The sequence below is a fragment of the Monodelphis domestica genome, chromosome 4 (genome assembly GCF_027887165.1).
Source record: "Monodelphis domestica isolate mMonDom1 chromosome 4, mMonDom1.pri, whole genome shotgun sequence".
In the NCBI taxonomy this organism is placed as follows: domain Eukaryota; kingdom Metazoa; phylum Chordata; class Mammalia; order Didelphimorphia; family Didelphidae; genus Monodelphis; species Monodelphis domestica.
Window position 1 is genome coordinate 373,484,725 of NC_077230.1, and position 27,295 is coordinate 373,512,019.

A 27,295-nucleotide genomic window follows, 5' to 3' on the forward strand; every position below is an offset into this window, starting at 1 on the left:
TCTGGCTCCCATTTTCCTTTCAGGAATTCTGCATTCCTGTCAAAGTCCTTAGTTCTGTATACTTTAGGTATAATACTTTTGCATAGGTACACAGATGACAGTAGCTGGAATGCCCTTTTCCTCACTGGGGCCTGAGGGAGCCCATTGTTGTTGCCGAGTTGCTTTTTCAGTCATGTCCGACTTTTCTTTGTGAACCCATGTGAGGTTTTCTTGGCAGCTTACACTAAAGCACAAATCAGTGCTGCCTCCTTCATAAGGCCTTTCAGAATTGATCACCCCAATTATTAGCACTAGCTTCCTCTAGAAATTACTTTGCATTTACTTATCTGTGCCCATAGTGGGTCAACTCCATTAAAATATAAGTTCCTGGAGGGCAAGAATAATTTGTTTGTCTTTATATCCCCAGTACCTAGCACATAGTAAGTTGTTAATTTAGGTTTGCTTAATTGAATTGTTGCCAAGTTATAGGTTATAGGTCTTAAGATACATTTTCCTATTTACTAGGAGACAGCATTATTCTTTGAAGGAATAGATGTGTTTAAAAGAAACAACAGAAGAAAAATAATTTAAAGGTATGGATAGGAATACTGGCCTCTCAGGGATTTGGAGGAGAGAGGAAAGAGGACAATAAAGCAGAGAATGAGAAGTCATATTAAAGGCTTGTTATTAATAGTCAGTGTTAACTTGGAAGAAGTTTTGTAGTAGATAGAGCACTGTAAGGGACCTTTTTGTTATTTAACATTATTATCAGTGACTTGTGTTAATGCTCATAGAGTGGCCATATCTCATTAAGAAGCGTACACATATAGATATATGTGTATATGCACATATAATTTGCATGTATAACATGTGTGTCGATCATAACTACTCCCATTTATAAGGATTATAAATCATTTTCCTTACCACAACTCTGTGAAAGGAGACAGAATTATTAGTCATCATATCCCTATTTTACTGATGAAGAAACTGAAAATACTAGAAGTTAATTGACTTGCCATAGTCCTACAACTAGATACGAATCAGTAATTGAAACTCAAAGATCTTCTGACTCCAAAGTCCAATACTTCTTCCACCATGCCATAAGGAGACAGCATGTGGCAATGGAAATTCAATTCAACATGCATTTATTAAATGACTACTATGTACAAGACTAGGAGCTGGGGATTTTTAGTGAAGGAGGGTGGTCTAGACCGGTAATTTCATCAGTGGTATAGAAACTTCTTCCACCAATGCAAATTAGCAGTTTGTCTGCAATTTATAATATTAGAAAATTGCTTTGAGCACTGAGAGATTAAATAATTTACTCATAATCAATAATATGTGTAAGAAGCAGGGCTTGACTCCAAAACTGGCCTGTACTAATTTGATCCCTCTGCCTCTTAGCTGCTAGGGATAAATGGAAAGAGGGATGTCTCCCAGAGTCCAGTGGATATATATTCATATCCCATCTCTGACACCTGCCTGTGGCCATGGGCAAGTCACTCAACCTCCCTACTTTTCATTTGCTTTCTTTGTAAAATGCAAGATTTAGACTAAAGGTTTCTGGATCATTTTTCAGCTCTAATATTCCCTCTATTTTAAAAAATATTTTTCCCAATTACATGTAAAATTTTTAACATTTAAAAAAATTTTTAGTTCCAAATTCCCTCTCTCCTCTCCTTCTCCATGAGACAGCAAGCAATTTGATATAGAGTATACATGTCTAATTGTGTAAAACATATGTTCATGTTAGGCATGTTATGAAAGAGAACAGAGACCAAAAAAATAAAAACAAAAAAGAAAAATTATTTTTAAAAAGTATGATTTGGGTCATTGTATTACTTAGAATCACTAAATCATTTATAGTTGATCACTGTACAATATTGCTCTTACTATGTACAATGTTCTCTGAGTTCTCCTCATTGTAATTTGCATCAATTTGTGTCTTTCCAGGTTTTTCTGAGATTCTAGCTTTAATCTTTTTTTAAAATTTCATTTATTTAATTAATTAATTTAGAATATTTTTCCATAGTTACATGATTCATGTTATTTCCCTCCCCTCCTCCCTCTCCCCTCCTGTAGCTAACAAGCAATTCCACTGGGTTTTACATGTATCATTGATCAAGACTTATTTCCACATTATTAATATTGATAATAGAGTGATCATTTAGAGTCTACATCCTCAATCATAGCCCCATAGAACCATGAGAAAGCCCCTCAGGATCATTGCATTGCTGCTAGTAGAGAAGTCCATTATGTTCAATTGTGCCATAGTGTGTCAGTCTCTGTACAATGTTCTCCTGGTTCTGCTCCTTTCGCTCTGCATCAATTCCTGGATCAATTCCTGCATCATTCCAGTTCACATGGAATTCCTCCGATTCATTATTCCTTTTAGCACAATAGTATTCCATCACCAACATACACCACAATTTGTTCAGCCATATTCCAATTGAAGGGCATCCCCTCATTTTTCAATTTTTTGCTACCACAAAGAGCACAGCTATATAAATATTTTTGCACACATATTTTGCAGTGGTATGGCTGGATCAAAAGGCTGGCAGTCTTTTTGTAGCTTTAATCTTGACCTTATCAAAAGTCAAAAATGGAAAACATTCTTTGATCTCAAGAAGCTTACATTACACTAAATTTAACTGAAATGTTATCCTTCTAATGACTTTGAGCTTCCAATTATACATTTGTTAAAATATGGCATGTTTTTGAATGAGGATTTAGAAGGAAATTGGGTATGGAGATGCTATGTGGGGCTTTGAGAACTATCACCCCTTGGTTACCTATATTTATCTAGGGTAGTGATGGCAAATTTAGAGACACTGCCAGGCCCCATTCCCACACCACCCCCCAGACCAAGTGCTAATGCCCTCCCCAGACTGCATGCCATGCCCCCCACATACATGCTGGGTATGCTCCCTTGCCCCACACGGGGTGGGGTGGGGGTGGGGAAGTGCTCCCCTTGGACTGCTGGGTAGAGGGGCAGGTGAAGTGAGAAATATCCTCAGAGTGTAGAGAGGGACAGGGGAGTGGCCCAAGCTCTCTGTTCCCCTCCAGCTCTGCTATCTGTGAGCTACTCACCTTAACCACTATGTGTTCCCATTGGGCTGCTGGGCTAAGGGGTGGGTGAAGTGAAAAAATGTCATTAGGCATGGTGGCATGGTGGAGAGGGGGAGGGGAGCAGTTCTGCCCAAGTCCCTCTGCCTTTCCTGTAACAAACTCTAGCAGGAGGGGCCACATGCCCATAGAGAGTGCTCTGTGTGCCATAGGTTCATCATCAGTGACCTAGGGCTTTAAAGTTTGCAAAATGCTTTCACGTTCATTGTCTAATCTTATTATCAGAACCTTGGCTATAGGTAAAGCAGGAATTATTTCCCCCTTTTAAAATTGAGAATACTAAAGCCCTGTGATCATGTGGTTAGTAATAGAAGCAGGACTAAAAGTCTTCTGATTCCAAGTCTTATGCTCTTCGTCTACAACAATTCCTTAAAGCCAAGCTGAGAATTTTATGTTTGATAAGAAAATAAAGAGCAAATCATTGAAGGTTGTTGAGTAGGGAAATAAAAGTGAAGAAGCAGCATGTAAGAGGGATTAGTCTAGCAGTATAATCTGTGCTCAATCATTTGGAATGGGTAGGAAACAGACAAAAACTCTTTCTTGTTCAGTTCCTATAGGCTAGTAACCTATAGCTATTTTCAACACTCTCCACTCTTTCCTTTGCCTCCTATTTTTTTTGCCCATATTTCTATGCCATTTTTCAGATAACCCTCTTTCCTAATTACTCAGACACCTTTCTGACCTAGCTCCTTGTTATTTTTTGCCTGTACTCTTGTGATACTCCCTTTGATAGTCTCTCTAAGACTAGGGTCTCTTCCAATCAATTCCATCTCATTTATGAGGAAAAAGGCAGTTTGGAAAAGTAGGAAGAATACAAATATACTGTATTTGGAGTCAGAAAACCTGGATTCAGATTCTTACCCTGCCCTTAGTACTTTTGTGAAATTGAACAAATCCCTTAACTTTTCTGGGCCTACTTTCCTCTTCATCCATAAAATAAATGAATTAGATATTTCTAAGGTCCTTTCCAGTTCAAAATCCTGTTTTATTGATGCCTTTCATGTTTACTTCACTATCATATTTACATGTGATCTCCTTTCTTCCTTCACATTTTCCTCAACTAAAAAAAAAAAAGAACCTTTTGTATCCATTTGAAATTTATTGTGACCATGAGGTAAGATTTGGACTAAGTGGATTTTTGCCCTAATTTTTTGCTCCTAATTTTTCCTAGCAATTCTTGTTGGTAAGAATCTTTTTCTAGGGCAGTTAGGTAGCACAGTGGATAGAGTACCAGGCCTGGCATCAGGAGGACCTGGGTCAAATATGACCTTAGACATTTCCTAGCTCTGTGACTCTGGACAAGTTACTTAACCCCAATTGCCTAGCCCTTGACCTTCTATCTTAGAGTTAGTAAGGGTTTAAAGTAGTAAGGGTTTAAAGAAAAAAAGGAATCTTATCTCCAGGCAGTTACATTCATAGATTTGTTGAATTTGATTGTTTCTGATTTTTACTTACCTGTCTTATTACTTACCATTGATATACTTTTCTGTCCCACTGATATATTTTAATACTTTTATTCAGTCACATAATTTTGATGATTACTGATCACTCAGCAAGCATTTATTAAGTGTTTTCAGTGCATCAGGCACTGCACAAAATGCTAGGGTTATAAAGAAAAGCTGTAACATGTCCTTGCCCTCAAAGAACTTACATTCTAACTACCATATTACAATTTGAGATTCAAAAGTGCTATTCCCTCTTTATTCTCACTTTTTTCAATCATTTGCCTTTAGATTCCATAAGATACCTTGGATTGGTACAGCATAACTATGACCATTAAATATCTTTCTAATTCTTTAAGTCTTAGTCTTATGATCTTTTTCAAGTCAGATAGTTCTACTGCTCAGAAATCCATTGTATTTCCATGTAAGATAAGATAGAGCAAATAATCCATGATTTGTGAAAATTCTCTTGGGTCAAGAGAAGGAAAATCATGTGCAGAATCATAGCTTTAGGCCAAAAAATACTCTCCACATTTAAGTTATTTGATAACTTTATATTTTAATTTTCTTACAGCTTTTTAGGCATATAACTTTTGTGTAAAGTGAAATTTGTGTCTACATATTAATTAACACAATCTCAGAACTGGAAAAATTTCAGAAGTCATGAAGCTCATCCTATAGCTAAAATAACAAATAGAGGCCTATCTACTTGAAGATAACCAGTGTTTAGAAACGTACTAGGTATGGAGGCACAGTCCATTCTCTCTTGGACACCTCAGTAACTGGGAATTCTAAATGTGCCTTTGCAGTTTCCCTCTACCATTTCTACTATCACCCTATGGAGCCTCTCAAAATAAGTCCAATTCTATTTTCTTTTGACAACCATTCTGGTACTTTAAATCATGTCCTTACTAAACCCTTATTCTTTTAGACTGAATCAAAATTCTCAGTGCTTTCAGCAGATATTTGTATGGCAAATTCCATTTGCTATCTTGGTGGCTTTCCCCTAGACACACACACAATATTATCAATAGCCTTCTCAAAATGTGATACCCAGAACCAAACGACTTTAAAATAAGATTTTAAACAGGACAGGGGCAGATTAAACAGATTTAAACAGGACAGATTTAAACAGGACAAAGGGCAACTAATGTTCTTTGTCTTGGGTGCTATAACTCTTTTGATGAAGCTAAGAAGAGTTTAGCTTTTTTTGGATGTGGGACAGTTTTCTACACTCTACAAACTTCTGTATTTTGTCATTTGAGTTGCTGTTTAATAATTCCTCCTCTGTCCTCTGCATGCATTGTTGATTTGTTGAACCTGTGTAGGGCCTTTACATTTATTTCTGCTAATTTTCATCTTGTTATTTTCAATATCCTGATTAGGTTTTTCCAGATCCTGCCTCTGTCATCCAGCAAGTTTGCTGTCCCTTCCAACTTTGTATCATCCGTAGATTTAATAAACATCCTATCTATGCTGTCATCCACTGATAAAAATTTTCAAAGGTATAAGAGAATAACAATAGTTCATTTTGTTGAGCTTTATGTGAGCAAAAAGCTTCATGGGTAATTGGTTTAAGCATTATTATGCTTAAGGTGGTAAGTGTTGGTATTAGAATTTGAACTTGGCTCTTCTGACCTCATATTCAGGATACATTTCATTATTCTCTTCTCTGGCCTCATGTTTTTGTTTCTTTATAAATATTCTGAAATCTTTTTCAGGTGTTTGAGTTGTGTTTTCCCAAACACACTGAGCTTCTTTGCAGGAGATAGGGTGGGGGTAGGGGAAGGACTGTGTCTTCTCTTTTATTACCTCCAAAAGCCCTTAGCATATGGTGGCTGCTCAATTAATACTGGCTGGCTGGCAGAAGAAGGCCACTGTAGAAATGCAAAGCAGTTGCATGGTTGAATTCCCCAGAACATAAATCTTCCATGTGGGTCAGGCTACGACTCAGAAAAAATCACTGTGAGGCTGAACTGCTTCTTCCTAGTTCTACGGAGCCTGGTGCTTACATCTCCAGCAGGACATACAGAGAGCTGCCTTCTTGTTTGGGTTTCAGTGTGGCAAAAGGTGGCAGTTGAATTTTTCATGGACTATCTGCCACCAACCATCCTTGGCTCATCATCCTTCCGATGACTCTGAGCTTCCAGGAATGTGTCCAGCTGTAATTATGTGACTCCTCAGAGCTTTTAATTTGCAAATAGTGACAGTGATGATGATAATGTAATCATAACAATGACCCTCACAGCTCTTATTGGTGCTCATGTAGATTAGAATTCTGAGTAGAGGCAGTGTAGTATAATGAATAACCTCCTAGACTTAGACTTAGGAAGGCCAGGTTTAAATTCCACTTTTGCTGCTTACCAGTGATGTGACCATGGGCAAGTTCTTTAACCTTCCCAAGCCTCATATATACTAGACAATTGTATCAGGTCCTTACCATTCTGGAGTGATACGATTCTGTTATTCTAGTTGAAGGTAATCAGTTGCTAAGTGCTGCCCACAAGAATAAAGCAAAAAACCTAGAGGTTTCCAGGGGATGGTTTGCTTAAAAAGCCTGTTTCGGAGACCAACAATCTGGGAAATAGAGACCAAGTAGAGAGCAGGGAGTTCAAAGCTTACTTCTCCCTGCAGAGAAAGCATAGTACCAGGTTTCTGGATGCCTTGCTTGATCTATTGGCCTGTGTGATGTAAAAGTGATCACCAGAAGGGCTCCAGCCTTTGAAGTAAGGAGCTTATCAAGATCACTGTCAGGATGCCTGACAGCTAAGTGCCTTTGGAGCTCAAGGGAACTTCTCTAGAGGAAATACTCCCTCAGCCCATAGACCTTCTTCCCTGCCCTCTAAATTCTCTTGTTAACCCTCTGAGAGGACTCTATTTATACACATAAGGTTTGCTTTGTGAACCAGCCCTGTCTCCTTAGACCAAAGGTTACCCAGCTAAGAAGAGTGGCTGGATTGAGGTATAGAAAGGGCACTGGCCCTAATAGGTCACATCTATTTTCATTTACCTTCTGAAAGAGGATTAAAAAGAAAATTCAATTTTGCCTAATGCTTTCCCCAAATGACTAATTTATATGCTAATTAGCCAGATAGGAATCAATGAAGCCTAGTAATCAATATGATATCCCAGGCACCAGTAATGAAATTCATTTTGAGATGCTCTGCCAGTGGAAATGAAGCAATTATGCAGAATAAATGGGGCTGCTCAGGGACTAGAGAATCTCCAGACTGCAAATGGCTGTAACATTTTTCCCTGCCTTTCTCTCCTCCATTCTATACTCCATTGATTCCAAACACCATTCAGGGTACTTATAGACTCATGTCTGGCTTTCTCTCTAAATTCCTTGTTTTGTGACATCAGTACTGGGGGAGCATGGGTTTGTATAGGGAAATGGCCCAAGGACAACTGCCAATCTGCAAAGTTCTGCTCCAATAATACCACCACCTACACACAGTTCTTCCTAATCTCCCTAGTTCCTGGTTCTCTCGCCTACCTCTTCAAATGATCACATATATATTTATCTGTTTACATGGATCCCCTCAGTATAATGTAAACTCAAGGGAAGGGATTGTTTTTCATTTTGCCTTTGTATCCTCAGCACCTAGCATAATGCCTTGCTTATAGTGGGAACTTAAGTATTTGTTGGATTGGATCAGTTTGGGAGGAAGTAAAGCTCACAGATACTGAGAATAAACAAATGGAAGGCATTGACATGAGTGGGATGTGCTTTGTAGGCTTATAGGAGCATAAATTTAGAGATAGATGAGACCTTAGAGGTTGCTAAATTGATAGATTTAGCCTTAGACTACAAGTATACACTCAAGTCAGCCATAGCATGTTCATAGGATTTACCCTAGTCTGGTAGCTCTGGTATGGCCCTGACTTTAATCCAGTGGTTCATATTTGTTTCATAATAGAACTTATTTCTAGTGTAAAACACACTGCAATTTCTTGTTTGGCTCTCAACCCTCAAATATTAATCACCAGTTCTTCACCATTCAGTCTAGATTAATCAAGTTGGACCTTTATCTTATAGGCTCTGGATGAAAAAAAAAATGTACCCTTTATATGGGAAAACTTGTTGCAGTCCAAGGTTGCTCTTGCCTTGTTGCCTCCCTTGAAGAGTGGCTCCAGTTGCCTTAGCACCTGAACCTTGGTTGGTTCATTTGTGAATACCCTAGAGCTCCTTAGACTATTCCTTTCTTTAAGGTCCAGGGGTAAGTAGAATTTTGCTACCCAGCCTTCTGAGGTGAGTAGGATTCTGCAACTCTTGTTTTCTTGGGAGAAGACAGATAGATTGGTGATTCTTATAGCTGATGCTATAATGTGATTCAAGCACATGGGTCATCCCTAGTTACAACTACTAGAGCATGAACACCTATTCTTTGGGAGTGGGGAAGAGGAACATCAAAGTAGTGGTATTAGTCCATGGTATGAAACAGAGGAAGCATAAAAGGTAAGCATTTATGCAGCACCTACTATGTGCCAGATACTGTGCAAAACACTTCAATTATTATTTTATTTGATCCTTACAACAACCCTATGAGATGAGTGCTGTTATTATCCCCATTTTGAGAATATTATCTCCCACAGTTGAGTAAATTGAGGGAAACAGAAGTTAAGTTACTTGCCCCAGATGTAGTAAATGGCTGAGGCTGGATTTTAATTCAGTGTACCACCAGAAGCTTCTAACAACTGTGAGAAGACTACTACCCACCATAAATAAGGAACTATGAAGAAGAATGGAGTCAAGAAAAAATATAAAATTAGTTATTGAAAATATGTGAGCTGGTCATGTGGTACAAATGAAAGATAACTGCTAGATGGCATATGTATTCCACTAGAAAGTGAGGAAGACCCACAGCAGATTGGGTGGACTTCTGATGGAGAACTTGTGGAGCCATGTGACTGAGGAGGGACACAGAAGGATCAGATGTAGATGCCTACTGTCTGCATCATTGGAGGAAGCATTCTTGTCAAGATCACAAAGCTTTTATCTTCGTTATTGATATTTTGAATTCTTCAGGTAGTAGTGATGGGTTGTGTAGATTTTTCTTATGTTTTGATTTGGATCCCAATAAAAAGGAGTATAGGAGCAGAGGAAATAAATGACTTATTCAGGCCACCAAATGAATAAGAGGAAGAAGCAGAATTTGAATTTAGGTCATCCTGAATCTAACTCTAGTACTCTAACCATCAGGCAAAGCTGCCACTTTGAATGAGATTCAGTTCCACAAATATTTATTAATGTCTACTGTATACAAGTTACCTTGCCAGATACTAGTGATTTATATCATATTAAGGTCTCTGTCCTCCCAGAGTCTTACTAGAGACTCTGAAAATATGGCATGTACCTAAATAATGTCATAAAGGCAGAATAGGGTATGAGCAAAGGAAAGATCTAAGGTGCCCTGAGTAAATCTGAGGAAAAAAGAAAATATTTTTCATTCAGAAGACCCAGGAAAGCTTTCTGGAGGAGATAGCACCTGAAGCCTTGAAGAAAGAAGCATTTCAATTGGTAGAGTTGAGGAAGAAAAGAATTCCTGGGAATGGGGACAAACTGTCTACATATAAGGAAGTGGGAAACTGTAGAATGAAATTCTGGGAGATCAAGTGGCCTGGCTTACCTGTCAGACACAATTCATTTTAGCAAAAGGGAAACCCTGGGAGTTTCTGAGCTATGACAGAGACTTGAACTATGGTGTTAGCCATGGGAATAGAAAAAAGGGGACGGGTGCAAGGGTTAGTAGAGATGTAAATGAATAGGAATTGGCAACTGACTGAACACTGGGGATAAGAGAGAGTGAAGAACCCAGAACGATTCCAAAGTTTTGAGCATTGGAAATTAGGAGAAAGAATGGTAGAACCATCAAAAGCAAGAGAAAAGTTAGCAAAAGAGGATTTTTTTTTTGCATGGGAAATCATCTAAGTTCAATTTTTATTCTTTTGAGTTTGAGACCCTAGTAAGATATCCAGGTGAAGATATTCAACAGACAACTAGAAATATAGCACTAGTGTTCAGGGAAGAGGTTGGAGCCAAAGGCATACCTCTGTGGATGCATTAATTGACATCAATTGGTAGAAGGAATTAACCAGGGAAAGAGTATCCTAAGAGAGAAGAGGAGGGTAAGGTCAGAGCCTTGAGAGAATACCCATATTTGCCTTGCCAGGATCTCACTAGTGTTGGAAGCCAGAGTGAAACTAGGTTTTAGAGAGTCCACTCCAGCCTGCCCATATGCCCCCGCTGAGGCCTTCACTTTTTCCCAACCTTCTTGCCAACAGTCCTTCTTTTCCCCTCCTGTCTGGATACTGACCTCCATCATTATCCTTGTGGAAGCTAGGATCACCAGCTCTACTGGATCTACCCACCACTTCCTAACAGTTATAGGCTCATTCATTCATTACCTTATAGAGAGCAACTTCCCTAAATTTGTGGTCATCAAATCCAGACTAAAATGGGGTAAGTAATGAATGAGAAGTGATGAAAGAAGAACTTTGTTCCTGCATGGTCCAATAATGAGGACTTTTAAAGGGTGAAAGGGATGGGAAGGAAGGAGAAGGGAATAAGTATCTGTATAGCATTATTGATGTGCCAGGCACCATGCTAAGTACTTTATACTTCACAACTCTGGGTTGTAGGTATTGTTATTATCCTCATATTTCAGATAGGAAAACTGAGAAAGATTGTGATTTGCTTAGGCAGTGATGGCGAACCTTTTAGAAACCTTAAAGACCCAAACTGCAACCCTCATGCTACATGTGAGCCCTTCACCTTACTCCCAACATCAGGCTGCTGGGCAGAAGGACGGGTGATGTGAAAAATGTCCTCAGGCACGTGTGGAGAGGGGGAAGGAATCAGCCCCCGGCCTCCACATGCTCTGGCACGTGTGCCAGAAGTTCACCATCACAGGCCTACGTTCACACAGGCTAAATATGAATTCATATCTTCCCAACTCCAGGCTCCCCACTTTATCCACTGCTTTTTCTGCCTTTCAATTCCTTATCCTTTGCCTTTATTTTAAAATTTTATTTATATCTCTTCTTTTTACATTACAGTCACTTCCTTTAGCTGCCTTTCAATTCCTTATCCTTTGCCTTTATTTTAAAATTTTATTTATATCTCTTCTTTTTACATTACAGTCACTTCCAGATAGACCTCTCACTCTTACACTCACCTGCCTCTTCCCAGGCTTCACTCACACACACACACACACACACACACACACACATACACACACACACACATTTAAATATAACTATCCTATTAATTGACCACATTTGACAAAGTAAGCATCATTCTATAGTCCTTCACCTCTCTTCTTCTTTTCTGGATTCATGATGGTTGTTATAATTCTATATGGTTCAGCTTCCTTTTATTGTTTTCATTTACATCACTGTGGTAATTATGTATGTTATTTTCCTGGCTCTGCTTCCTTTAATCTATGTCAGTTCACACAGGCCTTCCTATATATTTCTGAATTCTGCATATTTATCATTTCTTTGAGTGCAAATAATATTAATTTGTCTTCATTTGCCACGGTTTGTTTAGCCTTTCCTCAATCATAGGATCCCAGGGCAATAAGACCACAGATTGAGAGCTAGAAGGAACTTGTGATGCCCTTTAGTCAAACTGCCTTATTTTACAGTTAAAGAACTAAAGGTTAAGTGATTTGTCCCAGGTTACATCTAAACATTCACTTCATTTCAGTTTTTTGATATACAGGGCACTGCTTTAAACATTGTAAATAGTATATATATGTGGACCCTTTCTGTCGAGGCATATGCTCTCTGACTCAAAGGATATGGTAGTCTCTCTGGCCCGGCCCCCCCCCCCACCACTTCCAAATTGTTTTCCAGAATGATTAGATCAATTAACTGCTCTACCAACAGCATGATTAGTGTGCTTATCTTCCCACAGCCTTTTCTACATCCATTATTTCCATCTTTCTTTAGCTCTGCCATTTCCTAGTCATAGGCTTTAGCTAGGCCTTTTCTGAGAGGCACCAGCCTGAATGCAGTTGCAAGGCCAGGGATTTACTACTAGGGGTTTAGTAGCAGAGGCAGAGATGCCTATAGAGCAGGCTAATTAGGGGACAGATCCCAACCAACTGGAAGCCCTGAGGAAGTTGGGAAGGAAGAAGCAAAAGTAATTGAGAATGGTCTCTCCTGGTATCCTCTATTGACTTACTGCTGGGAGAGTGGCCTTTTGTGCTTTCCTAGAAAAGTAGGCTTTTCCTCTGAATAGAAAAGAGTTTGCTATAGCCCATGTTTGTCTGCATGGACAGCCAGAGCAGTGAGAAAAGCTCCTCTGAACTTTTGAGCTTCTCTGAGTGAGCCAGCTTTCAGAGAGTGAGCATGGGTACACCAACCAGTAGGAAAGGCTTCGCTGTTTCTCCTGCTTATACAGAGAAGGCAGGAGGCAATGAGAGTACTCAGACAGCCTGCTATGCAAAGCATGTGCCTGGTTTGGGTAGTCTCCTTTTGGGTTTGTTTTATTCAGTAATGTGTCCCTTGAGGAGAGCAGCCTAAGCAGCCTGGGTTACCCTGCAATTTCTCCAAACTATTTGCATGAAATACTGCAGGCAAAAAGCCTAGCCCCTGATAGGCTGTTGCTAGGTAACAACATAATCATCAAGAAATTAGGCTGTCCTTTTTTTTTTTCCAACCCAGAGTATGTGTGTGATTGCAGCCTTGTGCAGGAGGCGAGAGAGAGGGAGTGGAACAAAGAGAGATAAATGGGATGGTCTCACAGGCCAGGAGGCTGCAGCTACAAACCTGCATCCCACGGTAGGACAATCTGTTTGGGGCTGGGATCTTTCTTCTGTTGGGTCAACCTTGGTGCCTTTTTCCTATTAAGAAGGCAGACCTAGCAGGGGGGGCACCTAGTCACAGGAAACAGCAGCAGAGACTGAAGCTGGGCAACTTTGACCTTTGGAGTGATCTTAGGGGCAAGGGTGGTGGTGGTGGTGGTGGTGGTAGTGTGTGTGTGTGCGTGTGCATATGCGTGCTTGGGCACATGCATGCTGGGGGGAAGTAGTGCTTAATGTATGGGAACTACTCTGAAGATAGGCAGTGTGGAAAAGTGCCTATGTCTGGGAAAATGTGAGTGTGTGCGCATGTGCACACACAGGCATGTGTACACAGAAAAGATTATTAGCATCTGAGAAAAAATGGGAGAGTGTGTCCATGAGTGGATGTGAGAATGAAGGCAAAGGGATAGGGAGGAAGGAAGGGAGGGAGTGTGTATGTATGTGTGTGTGAGAGACAGAGAGACAGAGACAGAGAGCGAGACAGAAAGAGAGGTATGCAAGCAGGCAGACATTGGAATTGAGAAGGAAGAAAAGACCACAGCTGAAGTTTGGAGCCATGTCATTTTTCAAGGCCTCTTTCTATAGAAACTTGTCCCATCTTGAGGCATTTGGTTCTAGTGTCATTCAGTCATGCCAGAACAGGCCAGCCTTCTGCCCTGTTAAATTTGACAGATGGATAGGGAGGCAAGAGTACCAAGATAGCATTGGCCTTTGAGTGTCTGTGTATGCACATATATATGTATTTCATTCTTCTCATTTCCATGCCTTAAAAGCATATAGATCTATAGCATACACATAGTCATTCCATACCTGAATGTTCGTTCTATAAATTGTTTGTCTGTTGGTCCACCTTTCCCTCATGCTGAACTTAAAATATTTGTTCCTGCTTCCAGCTTCCTGCCTTTGCAGTCCTCTAGTAGGCCATCACCCCAAGTCTTCCTTTGCCATACCACATACCTTACTAGATCACTGCAACCCTGGGCAGCTTAATTGTCTTTTGCCATTCACTGTCTACCAGATTGATGACTCCTCCTGAGTCTAGCTGCCTGCAGTCCCTCGGGTCCCTTTCTGTACTGTCTAGCTATTCTTCCTGCTCAGTTTTCCTCTATCCCCAACCCCAGCTCAGGATCCCTACTTGAAATCCCCATATCCAGGCTTGTAAGAGTATTTAACCTGACTCAGATAGAGTCAGTGTTAAGCCCAGGTCTTGTGCAAGGTGGGGAGGCACTCATGAACATTCAGTATGGCATGACAAGAGAAAAAGGTGGAGCCAAGAACTACAGAGAAGAAATCTCTCCATTCCCCCTGCCCCCAGTTTTGGAACATTTCCAATGTAGGCAGTCCAAGGTACTACTGATCTCTAGGCATTCTGGCCCTGGAAAACTCTCCCCCTGGTCCCCTATTCTTTTTTTTTTTTTTAACCCTTACCTTCTGTCTTGGAGTCAATACTGTGTATTGGCTCCAAGGCAGAAGAGTGGTAAGGGCTAGGCAATGGGGGTCAAGTGACTTGCCCAGGGTCACACAGCTGGGAAGTGTCTGAGGCCAGATTTGAACCTAGGACCTCCCATCTCTAGGGCTAGCTCTCAATCCACTGAGCTACCCAGCTGCCCCCCCTGGTCCCCTATTCTGCCTATTTTTATAGACAGGATAGTGTAGCAGAAAGAGTTTATTTGGAATCAGAGGAACTGAACTTGAATCCTGGATCTGACATATATTGTTTGTTTGAAGTTGGCCAAGTCACAACCTTTCTCATCTGTAATATATAAGTTAGACTAGATGATCTCCAAAGTTCTATGTAACTCCAAACCTCTGATCTTTAACATATTTCTCTTTTGGTCCTATACTTTCTGCTGTTCCTGGACTCCTCCCATAGGTATCCCTGCCACCTCACTTCAAATGGAAATCCTTTGTCACCACTAATTCTAGTGCTGGCTTTCCATAGGACCCTTTTATTTTCATCCTCCATTTTCCCATCTGTTCATTCAGAACTATTTAATGCCTGCATTATGAGGTTTCTTTAGTATTGCCTTACCATGTGACCCAAGGCTGCTCTGGGTCTTAATTGAGAACTATAGCATCTCTCTCTTCTTTCCATCTCTCCTCTGTGGGAAGGCTCATAACGGTCACTCCAAGGGAATTAAGCATTGGGAATAAAAGGTACAAAACTAGTGTGGAAGTCCATGCTAGATGGCTTATCAAGCATTTATTAGAGATGCCTACTAGGTGTCAAGCTAGAGGTTGGAACATAAAGACATAAACTAAAGAACTCCTGTCCTAAATCTCAATAAATGTGACTAAGAGAAATAAGTAGGAAGAAGATGTGTGTGGGGAAGGTGGTCCTTACCTGAGAATCTCACAGGATCCCTTCTGTCTAGTAGAGCAGGGGGGGAATGATAGATGTAAGGAAAGGAGGGAGCTTAGATTTAAATTTCATAGCCTCACAGAATCTCAGAGCTGGATGGTATCTCAGAAGTCATTTTTTTTTAAACCCTTACCTTCCGTCTTGGAGTCAATACTGTGTATTGGCTCCAAGGCAGAAGAGTGGTAAGGGCTAGGCAATGGGGGTCAAGTGACTTCCCCAGGGTCACACAGCTGGGAAGTGTCTGAGACCAGATTTGAACCTAGGACCTCCTGTCTCTAGACCTGACTCTCAATCCACTGAGCCATCCAGCTGCCCCCAAACTCTCAGAAGTCAGTTAGCCCAGCCACTACCTGAAACATTCACCTCTTCTGAGACATCCCTGACAAGTGGTCATCACACTTCTACCGATGAGTAACCTGGACTTTCTCAAAGTAGTCTATCTCACTTTCAGATACCTCTGATGTTTTAGGAAATTTCCCCTTATATTGAAACAAATATAAATTGTCTCCGTTTCCTATAACTTCCAGCTACTGCCATGTCAGGCCAGGAAGAACAATTCTAACTCTTCTTTCACATGACAGCCCTTTAAAAATGAGGATAACTCTCATTATGCCCCCAAAGTCTTTACTTCTCTAAGTTCAGCATCTTGGACCCTTTGGGCTTCTCTGAAAAGTTATGGGGTCTAGCCCCCCTCAGCCCTCTGGTCATCCTCCTCAGGATTCATTCTAGTTTGTGCAGAATCCCAGTCATTGGCCTAGAAATTGGAGATGTAGAATCAATCACCTTTTTCATTTAGTTTAGCAGAACTTTTAGCAGATGATAGAGACCTCAATACATTTTTCAAAAAAATAATTATATGAAAAATCTGCTGACTTAAGCACAGGAAAGAAGAGCAAACTTGTAGGTTCTGAAAGGGACCAAACTTGGCCAGGTACAAATGGTTGTAGTGGAAGGAGTATCAGGCATGAAGTCAATATATCTAGGTTTAAATTCTAGCCCTACTGCTTTGTGGCCACAGGCAAATCTCTTCTCCCCTCTGGGCCTCAGTTCCCTCCTGTAAAAGTAGAACACAGGACTAGATGACCTCCAAATTACCCTCCAGCACCATAGTTAGGAGAGTCACCAGACATAGTTGTATTTAAAAATCAACAAATGGTCCTTCCTATTCCTTATCTTCTATTTCCACAATTAGCCGAACTTTTCTTTTCCTTTTTTTTTTAAACCTCTTGGGATCTGAGGGAAGGGCTAAGCCTTTGACTTGATTCTGACCAGAAGCTGATTGAAACTACATCCTGGCATGCTCAGGACAACTGATTGTTCATAGTTGCAGGCATACAATGATAGATTTAGAATTAGAATCTATCTTAGAGACCATCTCATCCATCTTCCTCATTTTATTGTTGGGGAGACTGAGGTTCAGATAGGGGACTTGATTTCCCCAAGGTCAATTAGCTATCAGATGAATTTGAGTCCCAAGATTTAAACTCAAGCCCTCTGATTTCAAATCCTGTGCTTTACCTGCTAGACAACGCCACTACTTGGAAAACAGTACCCCTTAAATGCCCCTTGGAAACCCTCCTACCTTTTGAAGTTGACACTATCCTTCATTTTGCATTCTTTCTCCAGTAAAGAAAGTTGTTTTACAATTATTGAGGTGATTTTCCCCAGTTAAACAAATGAAAACTAAGTTGCTTTCAAATTGTTTCTCTGATAAAGTTAATTGTATTGGGAAATGGAGCTCATTGAGGCAGGCTAAGGAGTAAAGAAGGTTTCTGAGGCCAAAACAGTCCTTAGTCCAGGCTATAAGACTTCATCTTTTTTTCCAAGTCTCCTCTTTGCAAAGAATGTGGAGATAACACAAAAGGAAGACACAAAAGTAGGGCTGTTAGTCACTAATTTAGCCAGAATGAATCCAATCATTGAGCAAACATTGAGTGCTGGGCACTGGAGATACACAGACATGAAACAGCCCGTGCCCTCATAGAGCTTACATTCTATAAGAGAAGACAACATATGCATATAAAATATATAAAAATAAATGCAAGGTATTATGAGGCAATTGTACTGGCAACTGGGGGGGTAAGGAAAGTCTTTATTTGGAGGTTGCTTAAGCAGAGTTGAAGGAAACAAGGGATTCTAAGAATCATAGGTGAAGGAGGGTGTCTAAGCATCTCAACAGAAATGGTCAATTTAGGCATAGAGACAGGAAATGGAATATTACTTGAGAAATAACAAGAAAGCCAGTTTGACTGGACATGGGGTGTGGGAAAGGGGAGAGTAATATATAAGTTTAGAAAGATAGGCTGGAGCCAGATTGTGAAGAGCTTTAAAAACTGAACAGATTATTTTACATTTAATCCTAAAAGGCAGTAGTAGAGAGCCCCTGGAGATTATTGAGAGGGAACCTAAGAAGAAGCTCAAAAAGAAGAAAGCAATAGAAAGAAGAGCTGAGGGGACAAAGGTCAGATGGAATCAGGTAAACAGGAGCAAACCTTCTAAGATATAATAATCTATGAAAGGAATTGAAGGTGTTTAGCTTAAAAAAGAAAAGATGTGGGGATATATTGGGGTTTTTTTTTCTTGAATCCTATGATTTCATCCCTTGGTGCTTTCTTGGACAAGTAGACTTTTGCCTACTTCCTGTGCAGTGTTGGTTGCTATAGTCCTTGCTGTAGTCAGCTATAACTTATGGTCTTAGAGAAATGCTTGAGTCACTTAGGAATCAAGTGACTTGCCCAGGATAATACAAAAAGGAGATAGCATATGAAAGACCTGCAGTCAGACCCTGATATTGACAAGTAGCAGCTGGGTGACTGATCCTACACAAGTCACTGAATTTCTCAGAGCCCCAGTTACCTCTTCTATTAAAGAAAACAAAACAGCAGAACAAATAATCATTAAGATCATAAGGTTTAGAGCTAGAAGGGAAACTTATGAATCTTCTCTGCTCTCTGCATCTAATTATGGAGAAATCTAGGGAGGGCAAAATGAGCTGACCAGTCACAAAGCTAGTTAGTAGTAGAAATGGAATTTGAACCCAAATCTTGTAAATGCTCAAGACTGGTCTTTATCCTCTGTATCATCTTATACTATTTGCCTAACAGACTTGTTTGTGAGAAAAGTGCTTTGTAAAGTCTAAAGTATTTTATAATGTAGTAAAGGGAATTCCTATTCAGGTACAGGGTTTGACTAAATGATTTGTGGTTCTTCTACTTCTAAGATTCTTGATTCTGTAAATGATCACATAACAGTGTGGTCAGCATTATTTTAGGCAGTCATGTGCCAACTAAGGAGCTAAGAGTAGGAGAGTTAAGGAATGCAAAACCTACTAGGCTAAGAGGAAGTGAACCTGTGGCTATCAGATTGGGTGGCCCTGAGCACAAGTCCCTTTTCCTTCTGAGTTTCAACTCTTTTCTTGGTAAACTTAATTCTTAGCTTTGAAGCTGCTGTGGAAATGCTGGCTATTATTAAGATTGCTCATTGGGGTCATTGGCATAAGTCATGGGCAGAGGAGGACAGAACAAGAGAGAGGAAAAGGAATGGAAGGCAGCAGAATGGGACGGGTCAGCTGTGCTTTGTCACCCCTAATATGATTTAGCTGTAACTTTTGGAAAATAGCAGCAGAGACACCAATCTGGGATCATTATTAGCAAAAGTTAAGCCCAATTAAGTTCGCAGAGATGGAATTTGATGCCCTATAGAAAGATTCTGTGGCAATCTTCATAAAATCTCCTGCATTGGAGGGGAGTCCTGAAAGTTTAGTCCAGACTGTCCCTAAAAGGATATCTCCTTTAGAATATCCTCATTTTGTCATCCATATTGTCCTTGTAAAGCTTCAGGGAACTTAGGTGCCACTTCCTCCAGAAGATTTCACATATTGTTAGAGGCTCTCCTCCCGCACATTACATGGTATTTCTTTTTTAGTGACCTATCTGTGTATATTATACATCCATTTTCCCCTGAGTTCCCTGAAGGTTTTCAAGTACAATATGGATAATAAAATGAGGATATTCTAAAGGAGATATTTTCCCCTAGAATGAAGGCTACTGATGGGCAAGGCCTGCCCCAGACCAAGAACCCATACCTGGCACACAAGAGACAATGATTGTCAGATTTAATTGAAGGCAATCTTTTACAACTTTTGATAGCTCTGATTGTTAGGAAGTGTATCCTTATATGTTGTGGAAGGCTGCCTCTCTGTAGCTCATACTTCTTGTGCTTCCTTCCCCCTGAAAGATTAAAAAAAAACATTTATTATTATAACTTGCATGCTGTGGCCAAGAAAAATGATTCTAGTCCCTCTTTCACTTGACAGCCTTTCGAATACTTGAAGACTGCTCTGTATCCTGCTAAGGCTTTTCTTCAAACTAACTATACTGCTTACTTAGTGCCCCATTCACATACACACATACACACTTCAAGCTCCCTAACCATAGAAAGCCCAGGCTTCAGATAAACCCAAGTCCTATAATGGGGCACTTAGAAATGAAGGGAGATTCCAGATGTTGTCTGGCCAAAGCACTGCCTCCAGTAGAACTCTCATCATTGTTTCTGGCCTCCACTCTTGACATATTTCTGCTCTTATTACAGTGTCCAATTATATTTACTTTGGAATTATCCTATTGAACTTGTCCATTCAAACCATAAGGTCTTTTCTACAGGAGCTGTTGCCTGATCATTCAACATCTTCCTTTTCCAATTCCACTCCCCAGGTCGCAGTTCTATAGTTGGTTTTCAGAGTTTTATCAGAGCTAGCCCTACTGACCCTGGGTCTGCATTTTTCCATAAAGGTTATATAATTAGATACCAGTACCTTAGCTCTGGCCCCTCTTCCCTAAATGTTTGCTGTTCCCATTTCCTTTGCTTAAGTGCTGACTGGCACCCAAAGCAGCAGAAAAGGCGCCTACTTACCTTGTCCTTCCCTGGCCTGCATTGCCCTGCCCACTTCCCCTGAGACTCTAGCATCTGTTGCAGCAATTGTCACACCAGCTTTTATGGAGCTGACCAGACCTCTCATTTCCTGTCGACCCCTGCCTGAGTGCCCCATAAATGCTCCTGAGAGACTTCAGGCAGAATTCTCAGGGCTCTGTTTCAGTGTCTTTCTCCTCTGCTGCACCAGAATATCAGTCACAGCTGCAATCCACAGCAAATGGATTTCCCTGACCCAAGAGACAGAAGCCTAGTGTTTCCTAGACTTGGTGGCACCTGGGGGAGGGGGGGTATTGTAGAAGGAGAGAAACCTCATCAGCATTTCTGTAGACATTGGTCTCGGGCCCTTTGGGCAGCAGAGACCTGTAATAACATCACCATTTAAGCTTGTTACAGTCAATGTGCTATTTAAAGTGTCCCTCTGAAAAGAGAGTATTTTTTGGAAGGGATATAGAAGAATAAGGACTTAAACACATAGTGGTTTGGGAACCTCAACAGAATAGATCCTGTCATGCTGGGTTTTCAGTTCTTATATCACCCTGCACAGATGGTATACTGTAGTTCACTTATCTGTTTAGTCATCTTCAAAATTTCCCCATTTTCTACCTTAAAAAGTCCATGTTCTTTAGTCTGGCATTTAATGTACTTTATAATAAATCTCTGGTTTTCTGAAAGCACTTGTTACTAGGTACACAGAATCACAGAATATTAGAACTGGATAGGATCATAGAAGTAATCTAGTCTAGCCTTGCATTTTAAAGATGAAAAAAGAGTCATACATTAGGGAAAATGGCTTGGCCAAAGTCACACAGCTAGTAAATGGCAGAGGCCAGAGGCAGAGGGTCAGAAACCTGACCCTAGGTTTCTGAACCCCAAGTTCAGTCTTCTTTCCACTCTCCCTTTTATTTATCCTATGACCATACATATTTATGGGTAAACATGTTTAATTACTCTTACTAAATTGTTGATTCCTTGAGGATAGGAACCATGTCTTGTTTATATTTTTATCTTCCATATGTGTAAGCCAGATTTAATTGCTTGTCAGCTTCAGGAGGGGGAAGGGAAGAAGGAAAGGAGACAATATGGACTATATAGTTTCAGAAAACTTAGGTGGAAAATTATTAAAATTAAAATATACATATATTTTTTATCTTCCCCAACAAATTCATGATACATGATAAATGTTTTTAACTAATTAATTAATTGGGTCCAGCCATAGTTCATGGTAGGTTTTTATGGATCAGAAGTTTCTGCTTGATCACCATGAAGAGGGTGGTTATAGAATGATGTCAAGCTATGAGATCCTGTTGGACCCAATGGGTCTTGCCTGAATCTGTCTTTGTTATAAGGGGACTAAGAAAGGGAGGGAGGGAGGGTCCTGAGAAATGATTCTAATATTTTTTTAAAAGACATAACACAATAGTCAAATACTCCACTGGATCTTTAATGTCATTTTGTAGGGCTCCCTACAACAATGCAGATTGTACCCCATCCGTACTTATGGGGTAAGCATCCTATGAAACTTATCCATGTTCTTCCCAAACTGAACACATCATAAATTTGCTGGATACCTTCCTTACTTTCTCTTGCCATTCTGATGGTAACATTAGAAGAGAACATTTTAGCTATTCACTTTTTGTCCCTTTCTTTTTTCCCTCAATAACTTAATTTTGACTTTTTGCAACTTATGAGCAAAAGTTATAAATAAAAGTTATTAACTGGGAAAAAATAAAGGTAGGTGAAAGAATCAAAAGAAGATATTGTCTTAAAGCCAAGGTGGTGGTGGACAGTATATAAAAGCTACAGAGAGGACAAGAGGGGGGTTTTTATGTCCTATCTACCTGACTACACTATAAGCTGATTGAGGGTGAGGACCATATCTTAAACTTTTTTATATAACCAGGGGTTAGCCCAGGGCCTTAAATACCCTTGAGATTTATTAAATTTTTAAAGATATTATTTTATTGTGGGAAGTAGAAAATCATAGAGTTTCTCACAGTTAGGTGAAACCTCAGAAAGTTCAGCTCTGACCTGAAGCATACAAGCAATCATCCTGCTTCCACTATAAGACATCTAATAAAGAAGACCTCACTACAACCAAGACAACCTGTTCCACTTTTGGACAGTGCTAAACATTACTGAGCTGAAATTGACTTCTTGGTAATAGTCACCTAGTTCTTAGATGCTAAGTAAACTGTTTAAATCCTCTTCTACTTAATCATTCTTCATGTTTTTGAAGAGTGATGAGGTCTCCTGAATTGCTAATTAATTTATAGAATTATTAATTGGCGGCAGGTATGTCCAGTTCTCTGGGTGGTGGCCTGGAGTTTGGAAGTCTCATTTTTATAGGGTTTTGATTGAGGAGAGATTAACTGTTATCTGTGCTACCTTGGAGTTAGTTCATTAACATATCTACATCATCTCAGAGTTATCAGCAAGATTTGGTATTCTGCTGGTCCTTCTATGGATGTCTAGAACTTAAATGAAGCTTATAGAGAATGGATAGTTAATAGGATCAAAAGCTTTTACAGGCTTAGTTGGATTCCCCTGATTTAGCACAGTCTTGGGATATGATTTTTAGTTAATTTGTGGCCCAGTCCTGCAAGTAACTATTATGTTCTTCTGATCTGTGGGTCAGAATATAAGTGATTTCTAGGTTCCCCTCTGAAATCTAACTTTCTGCTATTGTTACTTGATACTAGCTATTTATAAACTTAGTAACTACAAGGGGAAAATGTGGTTGGGGAACCAGAACAAGGTATAATTTTAACAAATCTCCCGCTGCTAAGTCTATAGTCTGGTTCCCAGTCTCCTCACCATCTTTGTTGGGTCTTTTCTTGACATTTCTTTGGACTTGAGTGTCTCTCTTAAAATGAGTGGCCTAGAACTGAACACAATATTACAGATGTGGTCTGAGTACAGCAGTATTATCTCTCTTCTTGTTTTCAGCACTACTTGGTGTTCAGTTATTTCAATTGTGTTGGCCTCTTCATGACTCCATTTGGGGTTTTCTTGGCAGAGATCCTGGAGTGATTTGCCATTTTCTTCTCCATCTTATTTAACAAAAGAGAAAACTGAGGCCAACAAGGTTAAATGACTTGCCCAGAGTCATAGCTATTAAGTATCTGAGGCCATATTTGCAATCAAGAAGATGTCTTCTTGACTCCAGGTCCAGAATTCTATCCACTGTGCCACCTAGCTACCTTAAACTTGTGTATGAATGTGGATGTATGTGGATCATTAAACTTCCATATGAAAATAGTCTGATACTTATACTGATACTATATAATAATACAATAAACTCAGATTGAATTTTCTCTCATACTACTACCTCATGTTTTTTCATGTAAAATGCATGCAGTGTGGCATAGTGGACAGAGTGCATGATTGTGTTAGGAAGACATGAATTAAAAACCTTCCTCTTATATAAACTGTATGACTATGAGTAAGTCTCTGCATCTAATTTTCCTTAGCTACAAAATAGGCATAATAACACATATCATAACTACCTTACTAAGGTATCAGGCTCAAATAAGATAATGTATTTAAAAAGTCCCATGTAAATATTAAAGTGCATGTAATATCAGTTATTGTTAGTTAACCCTCCCCATCTTATACAGTGTATTTTTTAAAAGCAGTTGTAAAATTGTACCTTTATCACTATTAGATTTCATGTTCCCTTATTTTCCTCAAGAATATTATCAATAGGGGGCAGCTGGGTGGCTCAGTGGATTGAGAGCCAGGCCTAGAGATGGGAGGTCCTGGGTTCAAATATGACCTCAGACATGTTTCAGCTGTGTGACCCTGGGCAAGTCACTTGACCCCCATTGCCTAGCCCTTACCACTCTTCTGCCTTGGAGCCAATACACAGTATTGACTCCAAGAATGAAGGTAAGGGTTTAAAAAAAAAAAGAATATTATCAATATATGCTTAGATCATTCTCATAAAGGTTTTGTAGAGATAAGAAAGTTAAGTATATGGGGCAAGAGTTGCATATTTCTTTGTTCATCTTTTTTGGATGTTTGCATGTATATTATTTTTTTTTAAATAATACATGATCTCCTCCCCATTTCAAAATTGTTTACCTCCATTGCAGATGTCTGTGTATAATGGGTACAGTCTAGCAGTTCTTCCCAGGGTTAACTTCAGGAAAGTAATTTTTACTTCTTCAAATAGCGCATCAAATATTGGGGTGTTAGAGACAAATGTGTTGGATAATAAAAACTGACCATCTTAATGAGATCCATATAGACCCAGAAGACATCAGTTCACATAGGATAAACCAAATGATGAAGAATTCCTATTGCCCAGACCATGGTGGCTTGCACTTGGACAAATAGTCCTTTGTGTTTGTCTATCAGTACATATATTGTAGACAGACAGTACAGAGACTCAATGAGGTAGTTACAGAATAGAAAAGGAGGGAAAACTATATCACATTTAGGAAATTATGTTGTATTTTCTTTTTTATGCATTTTTGTTTATTTTTTTTTCACATTATCCCTCTCCCTGTCCCACCCCAGAGAGCCATCTTTGAACAATGAGAGTTGACCAAATGTGGAATAGCTTTCCTTGAGAGGTGGTGAGTTCCCTTTCCATGGTGATCTTCAAGCAGAGGCTAAATGAAGGCTTGTTGGGAATATTTTAGAGGATATTCCTTCATGTTGGACTATATGGATGCTGCTGAGGGTTTTTTCCCAACTGCCAAATCCTAGGATTCTGTGATTCTATGTTACCCCGGAAATCTGTGAACAACAAAGAAGGTAAGCTAACCTCAGAGGAAGAACAGGGAAGCACAGGTATGTTGAACATTTTAATTTATAACTCCAACACAGGCATAGATGGAATACTTGTTAGACATGTTGAGGATGCAACAAGGGGAAGAACTAATACACTGGATGACAAAACCTAAAAGCTCTTAGTCTCTAAATCTCAAATGGTGAGGCTGAACAGAGAACAATGTAGCCTTCTCTTGGGCTTAAAAATGAGATGTAGTATCTTGTAGTCAATGTACTAGAACAGGAATCAGGAAACCTGGGTTTGAATCCTGCCTCAGATATTTACAAACTTTGTAATCCACTTAACCCTTCTAAGGGACATTTTCTTCATCCGTAAAAAGGGGACAATAGTAGCACCTTCCTTATAAGACATTTGTGAGATTCAATTGAGGTAATGCCCAAAAAGTATTTTGCCAACCTTAAATGACTACAGGCTATTATTATTTTAAATAGTTCATCTGAAAAAGATCTGGGGATTTGGAGAGACTACAAGTTCAATATGAATCAACATTGTGATATGGTAAACAAGAAGCTATTTCACTGATACCCAGAACCCAGACTCCTGAGGAGCAGATTCTATTCTTAGGCCTTGCTATCTACTCTTTTATCCTCTGCTTCATTTGCTGTTTGCCTCATATAGGCCTACTCTGGGGTCCCTGCTTTGTAATTAACAAACTTTTCTTCATTTTAGACCTATTCCTCTCATGATCTCATCTTCTGGCTCTCGGGGAGTCCCAGCCACCCCAAAATGACACTGCATCCCTGGCTTTCATTGCACTTTCTCTCAAACCACCCTTCCCTAAGCCCATACTCCTGGTTCTAGTGGTAGATTCCCCCTTTCTTTCCATCACTACTGTCACCTTTCCTACCCACACTCAGCAACCTTTCCTCTGAGGTTCACTCTGTCCAAATCATATTACCTGATCTAGATCTTAGTGACCACTCTTCTTCCAGCCTTTATACCATTCCAACCCCCTCCCTCTCCCTCCCTCAGAACTTAGTGCCTGGCTTATTATTTTCCTCTCTATCCTAATTCCTATACTAATACCAAAGGGACCTCAAAATCTCTCTCAGGTAATCAACTTCTACTCAACTCCAAGGATTGTATTCTTCATTCCACCTCAACTGCACATAGGAATAGTCACACTTTTGATCTTGCCATTACCCACAAATGTTCCATTTCCATATTCAAGATCTCTGAAATTCCTTTGTCCAAGAATAATCAGTCACCCCTCTATTTTTTTCTCCTGAACTTATTCTTCATCCTCACTGCAATCCTTAGTACCTGTTAATATTTTGCCAGGCCATTAACCCTGATCTGGCTAACTTTCTTCCCTTCCCAGTCTCTCCTCCTGAGGGAACCAGTTCAACATTAAACTATTCTCTGCCCTCAAATTCTTTGCTTCCTTCTCCTATCAATTTTGGTGAACCCTAAATTAGGATTCCTTCCACAGCCTACTTCCTCAGCTCCTGCCCCTGTCACTGAGAAAGTCACTCAAATGTGCTAGGTTCACCACAAATTTACATCAGCTGGGCCCTAATTCCATCAAGACAATCCTTTCACTTATCTTTAAGTATTCTCTATCCTGTTGTCCACAGCACCTATTCCAGATCTTCTCTTCTCAAAGCTCCCTCAACTGAAATCCTCAGCTCTCAAATGAAGTGCTCAATTCTACTTAACAAAAATCAAAGCTTCTTCTTCCCTGACTCTAATTAATGTCAAAATTCCTATACATTATTCCCAACTATTTTTCTCTATTTCTCTAGTCTCTGATGAAGCGATATTTCTTCTCCTTACCAAGACAAATCCTTTTACATATGTCCTAGATCTCATCTCATTCTCATCTTTTTTAGCAGATTGCCCA

The 27,295-nt window shown here is 39.8% G+C and overlaps 1 protein-coding gene across 18 annotated transcripts in view; it reads left to right on the forward strand.

The window, feature by feature from the left end:
* Nucleotides 1-27,295, forward strand: part of PHC2 (polyhomeotic homolog 2) — a 212,797-nt gene that overhangs the window by 89,313 nt on the left and 96,189 nt on the right. For 3 of the 18 annotated variants that reach the window (XM_056795337.1, XM_056795349.1, XM_056795347.1), the window contains exon 2: nucleotides 25,176-25,415. The exons of 6 other annotated variants lie outside the window; for them this stretch is intronic. The gene's annotated coding sequence lies outside the window, so the exon portion shown is untranslated. Of the gene's footprint in view, nucleotides 1-13,239; nucleotides 13,338-18,088; nucleotides 18,199-25,175; nucleotides 25,452-27,295 lie in introns of those variants that run through there. 9 more of the 18 variants (XM_056795339.1, XM_056795348.1, XM_056795340.1 and 6 more) reach the window with 8 other exon arrangements.